Below are 13,103 nucleotides of genomic sequence, written 5' to 3'. Positions count from 1 at the left end.
AATATGTCCTCTCAGCAGTGGTATGTCTTCAGGGCAGATTGGAGGCTACAGTGAGGGGCTGCCTATTGGAAAGCAAAATGAGATGTTTGTATTGCTTCACAAATGTTGTTTGAAGCCTTCTCAACCCGGCCAGGATTTCAATCATTTATTTTTTCTAGTCATTTTTAGCTTGAATTTAGCTACAGTTAGCTTATGAAATACCCACTGTGTGAAATATTTTTGTTTACGATGCTAAAACCTGTAAATTCCCACAAAACATACAAAGGAAGTACCTTCCGTTTCCTCTGTGGTGACTGCATCTCGGTCTATATCTTGAGCGCAAGCATTTATATGAACTATGTGAGACATGAAAACACCGACTGGAAATCTCTCAGGTGATCAATCCCCATCTGCGCTGCTGAGGGAGAAGTAAACCCAGAGCTGTTGGCGTTGTTTCCCTCCATTATTCCCAAGACTGTTGTTTGGTAGCAGAGTTACAGCACCATCGCTTCCTATAAAAAGAAAAGGAAAAATAAATGTTGCTTATTCTGTCAGGGAAAAAAACACACACACATATACACTGTATATACAGTAAATATATATTGTGCAATTGCCCGTTTATTGACTGCATGATGGTCATACAAGTCGTACACACTAAGAGTGCTGCTGGTGCTGCATTGGTTGAAGCTCTATCTGCATGTCCACATGGAGCAGGTCTGACCCAGTCTAAGGGCTCGGCGTCCCAGAGGGCCAGCGAGGGTCTCAGGGCCCCAGTGGTTGAGAATAGCTAGGTGATCTATATTCATTGGCCAGCTTTGGAGAGGCCTGCTGTCATGGCCTCCCCAACCCCCCCAACACAGGCACAGCTAGACCAGACCAGGAACCTGTGTGTGTGTGTGTGTGTGTGTGTGTGTGTGTGTGTGTGTGTGTGTGTGTGTGTGTGTGTGTGTGTGTGTGTGTGTGTGTGTGTATGTGTGTGTGTGTATGTGCTCCTCGTGGCACTAATGCAGTCTGACAGAGATGAATGGAGCTGGACCACACAGTTTTAAGCAACGAGGGGTCCAGAGAGCAGAGGGAGAGCGGAGGGAGTCATCTGCATAAAAAGGCAAAGAGAAGTAGAAGAAATGGAGAACATGCAGGTGAGGAGAGAAGAAAGAGGGAGAGAGGATATGAGGAGAGAGAGGGAGAGAAAGAAAGGGGAAGGAAGAATAACTGGGGAAGGAAGAGGAGGAGGGAGGTGTGATCCACTCTTCACTGGCAATGAAGGTGAGGATGGGGGAGATTGTTAAGGTATAGGAGGTAAGAAGACAAGATGCTGAAAGAAGGTAAAATGAAGTGAAAGAGGGGAAAACTGGAGGGCAGAAGACACACGTGGACCATGGTGGAGAAGAAGCAGAAGAAGCAGAATGAAACACAGGAGAGGAGATGAGCAGGGAGAGCGGTTTGAGAAATGGGGGCTGGTCCCATTAATGTTAATCAAACAGACCTGACAGAGCGTAATGAAGGTTTCATAAGAAGGGATATTCATGATTTCTCCTTGTGCCCTCAGTGTCACTTATCCACACCGGAGCTGGAGTCTCCAGAGCCAAAGTGTTCATCTTTGCCGTTAGCTATCCATTACTTAAGATCGTTCCCTCAATTCATTTCCCCAACAGAAATGACGATATTTAAAAAATAAATAACAAAGACGAGGCAGATTCCTATCTATTTCTCAAGGCTGAGGATGAAGCTGAAGTTTCACTGTCACAGCTAAAACATTTATATTTTACATTCACAAATATCACATATCAGGGTAACCGATTGAATTAAAAGGTTTCTTTAAACAGAGCCAGCTTGGAGTTTCTGATTATTCCTTATGAAAAGACGTTGTTGACATTTATTTTAATGACAGGGACAGGGTTTCAGCAACGTCTGTTGGTGGGATCTAAGAAAACACTGTGTAAACGTCGGACCATAATCCACCACAGAAGTGATAAGCCTCTGATTTGTATATAGAGCCAACAAGTGACTCTTTACAAAGCACTGTATAATGTCCTTGCTAACATGATGTGCCTTCTTGGTGGTTGCTTGTTTGGACATGTATTTCTGCACCAACTGTTTGGGTCTAATGTTTTCAGACCAACATTTAGAAGCTGTGCAAACAAGGCAGAAGTCAATGCGAACATGGTACTTGGCGAGTTGTGAGAACAGTCACAAATACACAGCAAACGCTGTTGAGAAAGGATCAAGGACTATGAAAAAATAAACAAATGAAAAATGAAAAAAAAAACCAGAACAAAACAAACACACAACAGAGCACAGAGAAAACTTCACTGATCAATATCATATTCTTCACACAAAGCATGAACTCCTGCTCTCCAGGAAACATTACAGAGCACCCAAAGTTTAAATGATTGTGTAATCTCATCAGTGTTCCCTGTTGTATGCAGATATGTGCAATAATTGGATTATGTGCAAGGTTTAGTGTGTTAGTGTTTTTAGTTTCTTTGACTTGACTTTCGCATTTATGCAAAGAATGAGAAAGAAATATTATTAGATAAGTAGAAAAATATTAGTTGTATGATAATGATTTTGTGTCGTTATGAAATCCTAAAGAAGCATTTACAGCATGAGGAGTGTGTGTTTCCAGGCCTTCTGGCTCTGTAATTATTCAAAATCACAGCTCTAACACTGAGCTGCAGAATAAAACACATAAACTTCATGCAAATACCTGCATCATACAGTATGAGTGAATGTGTGTCTGTGTGTCTGTGTGTGTGTTAATCAGATATCAGTAGCCCCTACCTGTTGTGGTTATGATAATGAATGTTTCACCAGTGGAGCTGCACACCTACCACCAGTCTTGTGTTTATGTACCGTACGCACCATGCTGGCTCCCATTATGGACCTGGGGCTCTCTCACCTCCCTCCTCCGCTCGCCACGATTAACAGCACTCTCCTGTCAGACTAATGAACGTGCCAGAAAGCAGAGAAAGAGAAAAGAGCGGAAGGAAAAAAAAAAAAAGACAGAGAAAGAGAGAGCGGGTTATGTGGGTTATGAAAGAAGCAGAATGAGAGGGAGATTGCCAGATACGAGGAAGGATATTAATAAGGTAATGAAGTGAGAGGGGACAGCGAAAAAAGAAAAGAGGAGGCTACGGAGAGAAAAAAAAGGGGGGGGCGATTAGAGAGGATGTCAATTTACACAGTCATCCATCAGATCCTGGAGCCATCACGTTGTATTATGACAGCAGGGAGAACAAACCATGACACCGTATGGAGAGGGCCCGACCTGCAAATCACACAAGGAGGAGGTGGAAGGAAAAAAAAAGAAGAGTGAACCAACAGATCTGACATTTCTATCCATTCACACACAAGAGAATTTACACAACAACATACCTCAAAGTGTTAACGGATTGATTCCTTGATCCTGCAGATGAAATTCGGATAAACAACAGTGGGCGGATTCTCCAACATGACCCACACACACATCATTGAGGCACATTAGTTTCTGTTGTAGAAACTTCTGCAGCGCTTGGAGCATTAAGATTACTCATCCTGACATGACATGCTTCCGTGCTGCTGATGCGTTGGTTAATTGTTTCAGTTGTTGTATCCTTCAGGAGCAGCCTTGGAAGGTGGAAAAAGGTGTTAGGTTGTTATCATTGATAATAACTGTGCTCGTTATTCTGTATTCCTAAGCGTTATATAAAACAGATCAATAAATGGCAAGCTACTGTATCCTGCACACACACACACAAAAATCCCCCTGCAACCTTTTCCCTCTAACACATGTAATCATACTTTGTAGCACACAATTAAACAACACACATACCTCTGTGATTTCTGAGCCACATTAAAAAAAAAAACTGCAGAGGGAGCATTGCTCGCTGGGAGATATAAGGACGGGAGTGAGATGAGCCCATCTTTCAGTCAGCTGTAAGCGAACCAGTGATGACAAGATTATTAAATCTGATAGCGCTGCTGCACATGTTGTGCTCCTGTGCTCTGTGTTCAATGAGAGAGAACCAAGGTAAGATGATAATGATGACCCTTGTAAATGCCCAAGTAGTAAATGGCTATTTGTACAGCAAATGAATGCATGTACAATGTCAGATTTGAGCACTTTGAGAATTAATGTCCATGAATGATGATCAGGAATAATTCCATCAGCTTGTTAATAAATCATTTACTGCCTCTTCCCCTGTATCTGTGCTAGATTAGTGGGGGGAAATTCATAAAACCAGGAGGGGGGGGGGGGGGGGGGGTGTATAGGGAGGTAGGGGATGATGGAGGTTGCTGTGGCAACACTAATGACCCCCACCCCCTCTGTGTATGTGTGCTCCGGCTCTTTCCTCAAGACACTAAGTAATTGTAGATTGTGCTGAGGTTGGTAGTGCTACAACCCCCCCACTCCCACCCCTCCTCCCCATTTGAAAAAAATCTTTGATTTAACCTGGCATACATGTCGACTGCAACGGTGTTTCAAACCCTCCAGAGGAAAATTCTGCACTCAAAACACTTTTTGCCTTCTGTGACGGTGAAGATTTGTGATCTCCAGCGCAAGACGCAGGCAAATGCTTGAAATAAAAGTGCCAAGATTGTGATATATCTGATTTAATCGTGCTTGGAAAGAAGGAAAAAGAAAAGAAAAAAAAAACACTATTACAACATTAACAAAACACCAAAGGCATTTTCATGGAACATGAACGCATTATCTGTAGGAAGAGTGTGAACAACTATAAAAGAAATTCATTAGTGTGCATCAGCTAAAACAAGTGCAGACACTAAACTTTCAGCCGTTCTAATTTGTGAAATTTCTTAATAAAATAAGAAGTGGTGGATTGTGGGTCTTTTTTTGTCATTATCAAGTGATACTTCTTCATCTCACCACTATGCAGTGATACTTCTTCATCTCACCACTATGCAGGGAGGTTTTCTCAGCACAATGAGCACCATGTAATCAACGCAAACTGAAAATGTGATAAACAAGTCGACCTCTCTTTGCCTTTTTAAAGAGACACCGGATCTTTATGCAACTTTCATTCTCATTATTGACTCTCTCTTCTTGAATGAAATGTCTGAGATGTCCAACGTTTCAGAGTTCAGGATGTTTTCTTTCTTTTTAAAGAATTTCTACAGTTCCCAGCCAACCATTTTAGCTATTTCCACCTGATCAATAATGATAATAATAATTTAAAAAAGTATTTCCCTGTGTGAGTAAATAGACCGATGCATCTGACGGGGATGAGATGAGTGAGGAGCGCATGCAGGCTGTTGGTGTGGAGAGAGGCTTAGACCCAAAGGCTGATTACTGATTACCACAGTACTGCTGAGTATGCTAAAGCACATGGGCTCAAGGTGGGCTGGGTCACTATGATTAGGGGAAGAGGAGGGCAGGTGTAGTGGATTGGAGAGTGAAGGAGGGGACAGGGCCACTGAGACCCCACCACCAAGGGAGAGAGAGAGAGAGAGAGAAGTGCTGAGGTGGACCCAGTGAAGCCATTAAAGGGATAGTTCACCCAAAATTCAAATTTCATTTCATTATCTACTCACCCTCATGTCAACTAAGAGCTGTGAGAAGTTTCAGAGTCCTCCGTTCCTTCTCTGAGTTACGGGGGGGTCCACGCAGCAGAATTTTTTTTTCCATATAATGGTTGTCAATGGATACCAACTTTCTTCGTCCAAAAAGACACACCAAAAAACATCCAAATACCTCCACACAGCTTGTCCGTAATGTCCCTCTTGTATTGAAGCCCCGACATGAGAAATTGTTCCGCCGGTCAGTGCAAATCTTAGGAAGAGCAGTGAATTGAGACACTGGGAGCTTCTGCTACAAACAAGCTTAAAATATAGACTTATTTAATTTTTTTCGGAACAATTTCTCATGTCGGGGCTTCAATACAAGAGGGACATTACAGACGAGCAGTATGGAGGTATTTGGATGTTTTTTGTTGTGTCTTTTTGGACAAAGAAAGTTGGTATCCATTCACAACCATTATATGGACAAATACTGCTGCGCGGACCCCCCCATAACTCAGAGAAGGCATGGAGGACTCTGAAAATTCTCACAGCCCTTAGTCGACATGAGGGTGAGTAGATAATGAGTGAAATTTGAATTTTGGGTGAACTATCTCTTTAAAGGCAGAATAATCTCCCTCTTCAGCTTTCTGCATCCAGCTGGCCTGGCATACATACCCACACAGGAAATACATCATGGTATATACGTAGTGCACAATGCTCGGAGCATGCAGCGCTGGGATGAGTCCAGGAGTGCACAGTCACTGTTCAAGTATCAGTCACAGATACAGAGCTTGAACCCTTTCAAATACCGTAAGCAAAAAGAAAAAGAAGAAAGAAAGAAAAAAAAAAGCGCAGCACAGGAAGCCTGGAGCGAATCCTGTCAGTGTGTGTGAGGCGTTGCAGTGTCTAGTCTTAAAGGGAAGTGGTTCAGTTCAACACACTCATGGAGAAACACAAAAAGGGAAATGTGCCTTAGTGGAGGAAAATGCTGAGTTTACCTTTACATGCGTGTGTGTGTATAAAGACCCAGACTGGAGATTATTAAATCCTTTTGTGTGTGCAGTGTGTGTGTGTGTGTGTGTGTGTGTGTGTCAGTCCCCCTGAGGAAGCTCATGATTTTATAGCCCGTTGACTTATTGCCACAGTGTAAGTGTGGCAATAGCTGGGGGTGAGACCATAATGAAGTTGCCCTTTATTGGTTTAACAGTCAAAGTCAAGAGGCCACTTCCCACCTGCAGGACATAGCTCTTTATGCATAGGTGTGTGTGTGTGAGGGAGTGAGAGAATGTAGTGTGTGCCATTTTATCTTTTATAAGCTTGTATATATTTGTAGGGAGATTATATGCTCGCAGCTATTGACTTGTACAAAAACTGTCAGAAGACCTTTAACCCTTAAAGGGACATAGTGGTGTTTTAGTTTGAGCTATAAGTAAACTGTATGTATCATCAAGAGTAGAAACAGACAAGCAGAAATTATGATGCTGAGGTTTGTGGATCAATAAAAAAAAAAAAAACAACAACCAAAGACTAAGAAATTTGCCGTTTTGGATTTGTGAATGTTTTTCAATTCTCTGACACCCAATCTTTATTGATTTCCACTGTATCATGACGGTAGCAGAAATCTCAGAGGCAAAATTAGTTACCTGCAACCCCCAATCTACTATCTGCTAGTAAATGGAAACAGTAAATTATTTTTGTAAAGTGACTTTGACTGATTTGGAAACTGTGCTGCCTTTGTTCAACATTCATGAAACGCTCCTCTTATTGTTGATTAAGCCGCCAATAATTATCTCAATAACATAAATAATCAATTAATGTTTGTTGAATATAAAATGTCATCATAATTTCTTGGTGACAAGCTAGAAATATGTGTTTTGAGCAATCTAACTATCCAAAACGTAATAATTCACACTGTATGACAAAGAAAAGCAAGAAATTGAACCAGCTAATCAAGATTCTGCCCAACTGTTGTGTGCTACATCAGGATGACTCGTTGAAACCTTAAAATCAGATTAAAGACGTATTATGTCACACTGGATACTGAGATCATTTCAAAATCACATCCTGCTTTACACCTGTGGAGTTCTGACTGATGTTCTGATGAACCAGTACTTTATTTCCATCGCTTATGAAGACTGTAAAAAAATAATGGAGGTGCTCTTGATATACATGTGGCCGGACCCCCTCCCCTCCCCTGGGCCTGTTTGATGGTTGTGCCTGTATTTGAAACACAAGCAGGAAATTAACCAGCAAATGGACGGAAACATTTAATCATTCACCAATAAAAAAAAGTTACCAATTAATTTTCTTTTGATTGTTTAATCTATTCATTTTGACGTTCTCTGTGATCGAATATCTTATCTAACCAACTAACTAAGCAAGTTTCATTCAGAGGGGTGGACATTGATTTTGAAAGTAAGTAGAAATCTCAAAACACACACACACACACACACACACACACACACACACACACTATAAGGCTATAAGGTCACTGCGAGGCAGAAGCTGCTGTTTCTATGAATAAAGGCCATCAGGGGCCATTCACACAGAGCTGACCAATGACACAACATGAAGAAATGCCACAGCAGAGGGTCTTATGACCAACCGTCCCACTGCCACACGAAATCAATAATCATTAACACTGTAGCTATGTAATGTTAATTACATACGTTGCATTTTCAAAGCATTGCACTGAGTCACACAAAGAAGAGGCCGAAACGTTTGCTCCTAATCGATGACACGGAGGCCTTCTTATGACTCATTGTCCTAATTCTTTTATAGATATAGATCATCCACACTTTGGTTGTGCTCATCTGAGGAAAATTGATATAGCTGCGGAAGCACATATTAACGCTAAATAGATAAGCTCCTCGTCTTTCACTCATGTTAAATCTGGAATCCACTCACAGGTTGCAAGCCACAGCATATTTACCCTCCTGCCTGCCATGCAGACACACACACACACACACACACACACACACACCCTCAAACACTCATGCTAAAGCAGTATCGCTGCCAGGCAGGGTGGAATAACCAGAGATGTGCTTCAACTTGCCCAACGACATTCCCCAGAAACCATGGCAACCTTGCAAGGTATAGCGAGTGCATATGTGTGTGTGTGTGTGTGTATGTGTGTGTGTGTGGTGTTTACTTGCCTTTAAGGGTCTCCAGTGCCCATCAGCCTCGCACACAATCTGACTGACTGCACCGGCCCTCACTAGAGCCACTCCACATCTTTCAGGAGATGAATAGGGTCAAGCCTGCATGGCAACAATCTCTTCTTCCTTTGTGGCTGTGCCTGAGATCCTTAAAAGAAACCAGGAGGGCATAAAACACATTCACTGACTCACCCACTCACACACACACACACACACCCACACCCACACTCTCTCACACACACACACACACACACATACACACACAGGCATGTACAGCTGCAGAATGTCTTGGTCTCGTGGGAATAGAAGGGTAAGTGCAATGCAACCTCAGGCTGACCCTTGGTTGAATGAAGGTGCATGCGTTCATGCTCAATAACACACGTAAACACAAGTACACTAAAAATAAAGCTTCAGTCTATCAAAAAAAAAAAAAAAAAGGGGGGGGGGGGTCCATGCAGCCAACTCTGCTCATGTTATAAACTCTTTCCGGTGTATTTTTTTACTAACACCTGGCTTGTGTACAGTTAGCCTGGACCTGGATTCCTGAGCAGAGCCGGCTACGGGTGTGAGGACAGCTAAGGGTCAGTTTACACATCTCTCCCTCTCTCTTTCTCTTTCTCTCCCCCTCCTCAATTATTCATACACTATAACATCCTCTCCTGCTCCCAGCCAATCACCATATGCCAAGAATGAGGAGACAAGGGCTTGGGGGAGGGCATGGTAGAAACTTGGGAGCGACGAAGAGGAGAGGGCTGATGAATCCATGGGCTCCACGAGAAGCTGCCACTCACCCACTCACTCACTCACTCACTCACTCATTCACTGCAGGCTCCATTATCTCCAGGAAGGTATATAAGACACGGAAGTATCTGATTCCACAGGGGCACAAACTGGAGATGGAACAAACGCACACGCACGCATGTACACTACACGTGTACTCTCATTATAGCCTATATACATCAGCTTGCATGAATACAAGCGAGCTCCAGAAAAAGCCTTCACTGAACAATGCCGCCACAACTGCTGTGTAAGCATTAGCATAGTAATGATGTCTTGAACACAGGGTCAGGCACAGCTCTTAGGTTATTAGACCCACTCTAGGTGCCTTTAAATCTGAAACCCACCCTATTCAGCCGTCGTTTAATGTGTCAACACCACGTCTCTCCGAGGGATCACTGATATTCGTGGAATATAATGCAACTGTACGCAAAGCAGCCTGTGTGACCGGCCGCGAGAGGCCGCAGAGCAGGAAATAATTTGGATTCTTGACTGGATGAAGAAATAAAGCGAGAGAAAAGAGTTGCGGCCTGGTTACACACATGGTGAATATGAAATGTGGTCTGGGTTTGTTTGTCTACTCCTGTCGGTGTCAATTGTATCAACGCTGAGTGAGAAAAAAAATCAATTTTTACATTGGAGGAAGCAGGAAAAGAGAGATTAAACATTGTTAATATCTACAGACACAAACTTCATGACACCTTTAAACCCATACACTGTATTTTCTGTTATGACCTAACTTCTATAAGAACTTCTCCTAAAGTTCACTATATCACTCTTCCATGAAGTTGGGGGCTCATGGGAAACTGATTTTTAAAAATATATGGTTAAAATCAATGCAGCAGAAGTCAGGATGTCCACACTTTAACTCTCTATACACTGTGAATCAAGCTCCAAACACTGGGTCCTACATTATACACCATAATACAGCTTTCATAAGAACCTCTCTACACATCCTTCAGATCACACGCTACACACAAGCATTCTCCTAAAAACGTCAAGTTCCCATCTCAAAGTGAGATCATTAGAATTTCTAAGGATTTTTTTTGTTAATTAGGAACTGAAAGCTGAAGCTCTTCATGATAAATAAATGGACTTTCATGTGTAAAATCAGTGAAGGGCCACTTTAAAACGGACATTAGTAAAACACTTTATGAATAATCAGGCCTTTGGAATGAGATCACAAGGTCAACTCATGTTTGATTTGATATTCAGTGAATAATATATCCTGGAGGAGAAAAAAAAATGCCATTTTGCTCTTAAGTGTTATACTTATCAATGACAAAACAGACACGTGTGCTTAAAACACGGCTGTTTACACTTGCATGAATATTACATATTGTTGGGAGGGTCTGAGCAAACAGCCTAATCACTGTTCCTCCCTTGGGGGGAGAGGCTGCCACTGACCACCTTCCCATAATGCACTCCGGTGGCCTCGGGGCAAAGGGTGTAGCCGTGTGCTGTGAGGAATCTGTCCTCCTGCCCTGTAACAGAGCTCTTACCTTTCCTTTCTTCTCTCTGTCGCAGCTCTTCCTCTGTCTTTGAACACAAAAGAGAGCGGAGCAGAAAGAGGTTAAGACACAGAAACAGAAACAAAGAACAAGGGGGGGGAAAAAACACACTATATTGGATTATGGGGTAAGAGAGCAAGACAGAAAAGTAACAAAAAAAGGGATAATAAGGAAAAGGAAGAAGGAAAGAGAAAGAGAAGCAGATCAAATTCTGTCCAATTACAGTAGGAGCTGAGGCGTAAAGAGAAATGGTTAGAGGAAGGAGGAGGTATTCTCACTTACTTAATGTAACTAGACAGAGAAGAGAATAGAGGAGGAATCTTTAAAGGACATAAGGAAGGAAATAAAGTCAATTTATTTAGCATTTATAACCTGTATAAAGACATTTCTAATAGATTGTTTACAGCACATTATAATGTAGTCATCCATTATAGGTAACTGTTTGCTATTATAACTTGTATGAACACAAGGAGCAGGCTGTAACTGTGGTTTTATTGTATTGTCATTCAATACTACATTGTCATTCATTATCCCGTGGGCTTCCGTTTATTGTTGACCACCAGTATAATAAACCCTCCGAACTGCAGACATTAAACTGTTTATTTATGATGATGAACACAGTGAAGACTAAACTAATAAATAAAGAGTATCAAAGAAAGATAATAATACGCACCTCTATGATTAAATATATAATATATGAATAATATATTCCTTTTAAGGGGTTACTAAGAAGAACATCATGTAATGGCTGCAGAGGAGCAGCAGCAGTGTGCCATTTCCCCTTTTTATTCATCCACATGCTTATTATTTCAACATACAAAAACCTATATAACAGCTTTGCATATATAGAGTATCCCTTTACTCCACATCATCTGAGGCTTTAATGAGGACCAAAAAGGAAAGAAGAGGAATCTCTGTGAAACTGAGATGCATGTCCCTTCACAGCGCCACTGCTTGATCTCCTAACAGTGCCAGATCTTCCGCGGCTCTTTCATGCCATCATCGTTACTTCTTAATAATAATAATATATATATATAAAAAGGAGTCCAACCCTGAAATGAGATGTTTTCTGATTCTTTTTTCCAACATGCACCCCTTTGATTTCTCTGTAGGGTCAGAAACAACTGGAAATTGGAGCATAAGGGAAGCATTTATACCGAGATCAAAGAGAGTAATGTGTCCTACTTTTTTTTTTTTTCATCTTATTGTGAATGCACATGTCTGTTTTTCTGCTGTTTGGTTTTAATGATATTTTTGACATTGTGAAACATAGAGGCATGTAATAAATGTGTCACAGTCCTGTTATTAAATGAACATTTATGTTTCAGCAGCAGCCAGTAATTTAATTGCTGTTTTCCACACAAGATTATCTGTGTGATTGCACACGTGTGTGTATATGTGTATGTGTGTGTGTGTGTGTGTGTGTGTGTGTGTGTGTGTGTGTGTGTGTGTGTGTGTGTGTGTGTGTGTGTGTGTGTTTCAGCGTGTTTGTATACACTCTTGATTAACATTCAAAGTCAGCCAGTGAATGATAAATTAGGAGGAAGTTTTAATTCACTCGCCACTAAAAGGAAATTACAATCAAAATATAACACATACATACACAGAAAGAGAGAGAGATGGAGAGAAAGAGAGAGATAACCAAATTAGTAAAAAAGGGGAGGAGATTAGAGAGCAAATTAGTTTACCCATCCGCCATGACGCTGATTACTCTTTGAGACAAATATCTCTCCCATCATGATATTCATGATATTCTCCTTCTCCCACTGTTTATGACTCGATTGTGCTTTGTGTCTCATCATGGAGCGCAAACTAAATGAGCAAACAGTAGATGACCTCATATTCAGAGGACGCCGTAAAGTCATCTGATGGTTGGCTTTAATGTGAGACTCCTGCTAAGCGCACAAATGTTTTCCCCATCAATTCATCTGTTCATTTTGTCTCATCTGATTAAACATCTGGTTGATTAAATGTTAGAAATTGTAATTAGAAGAAATGCCCATCATGATGTGTCATATAGCCAGAGGTGATGCTTTTCAAATGACTTTTGTTTTCTTAAATCAACAAAATTAAATTTTAATTGAGTAAACTCACTTATGACAAACTGGAGCCAGGGAATATCTTTTGTTTGATGAATGGTAGAAACATTAACAGTGATTGTATAAATCACCAGCAC

The sequence above is a fragment of the Trachurus japonicus genome, chromosome 9 (assembly GCF_045865225.1).
Source record: "Trachurus japonicus isolate A0001 chromosome 9, Traja_1.0".
Taxonomy (NCBI): Eukaryota; Metazoa; Chordata; class Actinopteri; order Carangiformes; family Carangidae; genus Trachurus; species Trachurus japonicus.
Note: the sequence above shows the minus strand (reverse complement) of the source record.